Source organism: Panthera leo, chromosome B4 (genome assembly GCF_018350215.1).
Source record: "Panthera leo isolate Ple1 chromosome B4, P.leo_Ple1_pat1.1, whole genome shotgun sequence".
NCBI classification, from domain to species: domain Eukaryota; kingdom Metazoa; phylum Chordata; class Mammalia; order Carnivora; family Felidae; genus Panthera; species Panthera leo.
Genome location: NC_056685.1, coordinates 33,991,685 through 33,996,543, shown reverse-complemented (window position 1 = coordinate 33,996,543; position 4,859 = coordinate 33,991,685).

The window sequence follows — 4,859 nt, the reverse complement described above, 5'->3', positions numbered from 1 at the left end:
TACGCAGCCGCGGCTTGCCCACTTCCTTTATTTCCCGCCGGCACGGCCCCGGGCCCCGCCCGCCTGCCCGCCACGGCTGGCCCCGCCCCCGGCCCGCCTCCAGCCTCCCGCTACCGTGAAGCTCAGCCGCGGGGTGCCGGAGCGGGGCCTGGGAAGCCAGAAGGCTTTTGCGTTGCGCTCGTTCCAAAGCCGGAGTGCCTGGAGCCGGGCGAGGACCCTGACTCCAGCTAGGCCCATCAGCCGATGATACAATGGCCCCAACATAGCAACATTTCCATCTTCACACCGTTCTCCATGTCAAGGTAGCTATCTGGGAAGGTTGGCCACTCATTCCGGCTATGCTGGGATAATTCCTAATGTTCCTTGCGTGGAACTGCTTTTAGAATCCTCCCGGACTGTCTTGGAATGGCCTCGGGGGTGGTAGTTCCCACTAATAATCTCGTGAAGCCATTCACCAGTCCATGTGTCCAGATAGCCCCACAACTGCACAGCCAGAGGAGAAACACACGTGACTCCAACAAAAGAGAAACAGAAACGGGAAAGCAAGTTTCTGAAAAGCATGAGAAATCAAGTAGGGTCACGGAAGTTGCTACACCTGAACAAAGGAATAGGAACTGAATTTTTAAAAAGAAAAAAAAAAAAAGACTAGGAGGAAATAAAACCAAAAATCATCACAAGGTTATATTTTTAAAATATCAGTGATTTATTTTACTTCCCACTTTCTTCTGTTTTCCAGTTTTTCTTTAAGAATGTTTTTAACGTTTATTTATTTTTGAGAGAGAGACACAGAGGGTGAGTGGAGGCAGAGGAGGGGCAGAGAGAGAGGGAGTCACAGAATCCAAAGCAGGCTCTAGGCTTCTGGCTGTCAGCACAGAGCTGGACATGGGGTTCTAACTAACCAACCGCAAGATCATGACCTGAGCCTAAGTCAGAGGCTTAACCAACTGAGCCACCCAGGCACCCCTTCTTTTTTTTTTCTTTTAATTTTTTTTATTTATTTTGAGAGAGAGCACGTGGGAGAGGGGCAGATTGAGAGAGAGAGAGAGAGAGAGAGAGAGAGAGAGAGAGAGAGAATCCCAAGCAGGATCTGAGCTGACAGTGCGGAGCCTGATATGGGGCTCAAACTCACAAACTGTGAGATCATGACCTGAGCTGAAACCAAGAGTTAGATACTTAACCAACTGATCTACCCAGGAGCCCAGATAGAGTACTTATAAGTGCAATCTACCTGAATAAATTCCTCATAGCCAATTTTCCTTTTTTTTTTTTTTTTTAAGTTTATTTATTTATTTTGAGGGAGAGAGAGCGAGCTAGTAGGAGAGGGGCAGAAAGACAGAGACAGAGAGAGGGAATCCCAAGCAGGCTCCACGCTGTCAGCGCAGAGCCCAACTTGGGGTCAAACTTAACGAACTGTGAGATCATGACCTGAGCCTAAGTCGGATGCTTAACTGAATGAGCCACCCAGGTGCCCCTGTATCTTCCAATTTTTCTAAAATGACTGTGGCATTAATTTTACAACCACTAAAAACTATTATAATGAAAATCACAGAAAATAGTTTGTTAAATTTAGATAATGTTATCTGTATTTCAAGTTAACTTTTTTTTATCAGAGCTGCATATCCAAGTGATTAAAGTATAAATAGCAAGTAATATTTTTAAAATGTTTATTGTTGGGGGGGAGCAGAAAGAGAGGGAGACAGGATCCAAAGGTGGACTCCACACTGACATCAGAGAGCCATTGTGGGACTTGAACTCACCAATCTGAGATCATGACCTGAGCCAAAATCAGACACTTAATGGACTGAACCACCCAGGCACCCCCCAGGTAATATTTTTAATGGGGCTGTCTCTGAGGTTTCTGGCGACCAAAGCAATAGAGGTTAATTTCACAATTCCATAAACAAAGAATGGGGCATACCAATTACCACTTCAAGATAGCCCAACCTTATGATGCACCTAACTTTAAATGAAATTCCTGGGTTTTGTGTGCAGCTTATCTTGGCTCTGAAGGAGGTATCAAGGGGACAATCTATAAAGTTTCAGCAAGAGTAGGTTTCTTCCAATAAATAGATTTCCTCCAATAAGGACTGCTATGAAGGCACAGGATACCTGAGATCAGAGAACAAATGACACATGGGTAGTGCCAGCTGGATGCTTTCTCCCTGCCAAGGAAGATACAGTGCCATGCTAGAGTTGGAGGGGCCCAGGCTGTGTGTCACAGACAATACAGACATCCCTCATTTGGGCAGCTGGCCTACCTAAGCTATAAGTCACTTCTGCCACTGATACTTTAGCACCACAAGTACATTTCTAGGACTGTAAATGTGTTTCTCGTTCTGTATGTGGGCCAATCAGGCCACAGTATGCTCCCCAAGAAGCAGTTCCCAGGCTCAGGAGGAGTTTAGCTTCTAACCAATGCATATAACTGGTAATCCTTCCCATCTTGACACTAGTCAACTCTCCGATTACCTTCAACACTTCTGACCGCTAAACTTTGAATGATGGATGACATACTTCTCTGTCTCCTTAAACAGGATTCTAAACATAATTTCATCTTTTCCAGGCCTCCAGTCATCTTCACAAGCGTGGCCTCCTGTGCTGTGAAATGCTGCTCTTGCTCTGGGCGGCCCTCTGTGCTCCCTCTCCACAGATGTACAACTGCTTGCTGATCCATGACGTCCCCAAATATCGTGGGCACGGTAATGCTGCTACAAACATTGTCCTACAGACATACGTGTATGTATGTTTTCACTTCTCTTGAGAGTAATACCTAGGAGTGGCACTGCTGGGTCACCGGCTTGAGGAATGTGCAACTTTATTACAAACAGCCAGTTTTTCAGAGTGGCTGTGCCATCCTGCACTCCGCCAGCAGTGTGTGTGCATCCCAGCAGCTCCGCGCCCCCCTCTGGCTCACCTCTGCACCACCAGCACCCTGATCCAAGCCACCATCTCCCTCTATCATTGCAATAGCCTCCTAACAGGCACTCCCTGTACTCTTCCTCCTTTTATAAAAGTCAGATGGTGTCACTCCACTCTTTAGAGTCCTCTAAGTTTTCCCAAGGTCTTTTCAATAGCTTCCAAAGTCCCATATGAGCTGCACCCTCTTTAAGCTCAAATCCTACCACTGTCCCCTTATTATTCTCCCTCAATACCAATGGCCTCTGTGCTTTCCCTAGGCCTGGCTTTATTTCCTCCACAGCACTTATTACAACCTGAAATATTACATAGTGATTTGCTCCACAAGGACGACAGGGACTTGTTCTATCTATACTCTTGTCTTGGTCCCCAGACAGTGCTTGGTACTGCTGGGTGCTCAACAGGTAGAATAACTATGTCAACAAGAAAATCATCAGGTGCTGTTAGGTGTTATGCAGAAAACTAAACAGGGCACTGCGAGGGCAAGTGACTAATGGGTGGCTAATGAGCTTGGTCCTCTGATGCCTGAAAGTCAAAAAAGGGAGCAGATGTGACAGGAGGAGGAGGAGCACTCTGGACACAGGAAGCCATCTACTGCAAGCATGCAGCCACCGGAAGGAGCCCGATGCAGCTGATGCGTAGTGGGTGAGGGAAGGAAGTGCCAGGTGACAGCAGGGAGGCTTGGGGGAAGGCTAGGTGAGGAGTTGGGATTTTACCCTAAACATTGTAGGGGGCCACTGACATAGTCCTGCAGGGTGGGATTTATGCCAATTGGCTGCCAAATTCTTTGCATCTCCTATTTAGATTTTTGCAGTCAGGGTAGCTTCTCTCTGCTTCAATCCCCCAGTTCTCATTCACTGCTTCTATTAGGCTGTGGGCTTTTTGTTTTGTTTTGTTTTTAGAGAGAGAGAAAGAGCGTGATTGGAGAAGTGGCAGCTGGCGGGGTGGGGGGGGAGGGCGGGGACAGAGGATCCAAAGTGGGGCTTTGGATGGGGGTGCTCAAACTCATGAACCTCAAGATCATAACCTGAGCGGAAGTCGGACACTCACCTGACTGAGCCACCCGGGTGCCTTAGGCTTTAGGCTTTAAAATCTGTAAGCATTGTTTATAAATTAAGAGAGCTTTTGACACTCGATTTCAGCTCGGGTCATGATTGCAGGATAATGGGATTGAGCCCCACATCGGGATTGAGATTCTCTCTCTCCTGCCTTTCTCACCCGGTTGTATGCTCTCTCTCTGTCTAAAACAAAACAAAACAAAACAAAAACAAAACAGAGAATGTGATGCTTCTCAAAAAGGCAAGACTATAGGGTCAGAAAACATAGCACTGGGTGCCAGACACTGGAAGGGGAGGGACGCTAAGGGAAGCCAGGAAGGGTGGAATATTTCTATATCCTCATTGCAGTGTTTGTTACTCAACTGTATACTTTTGTCAAAACTCATAGAATTCTACACTAAAAGGTGAACTTCACCATATGTAAAAATAATACCTTAATTCAAAAATAAAACAGTAAATACACAAATAAACTGGAAAGAATGATGCTCTTAGTAAGGAAGACAGAACACAAAACACAATGAGGTTTTGGCTGAAAGTATGTAGGAAGCTAAGCAAGCAGTCTGATCTAGGTTTCACTTTTTCCTGAGGCTTCTCACTGTTGCTTCCGGCTGCTGGGCCGCTCCTCCTCTGAAACCCCAACCCCCTTTCTTTTTTTTTTTTTAAGTTTTTTGTTTTGTTTTAGTTTTTTTAAGGGACAGAGAGAGAGGGAAACACAGAATCCGAAGCAGGGTCCAGGCTCTGAGCTGTCAGCATAGAACCCGATGTAGGACTTGAACCTACGAACTGTGAGATCATGACCTAAGCTGAAGTCAGACTCTTAACCAATTGAGCCACCCAGGCGCCTCCCCAACCCCCTTTCTAAGTTCCCTTTATTGCAACAGAAAG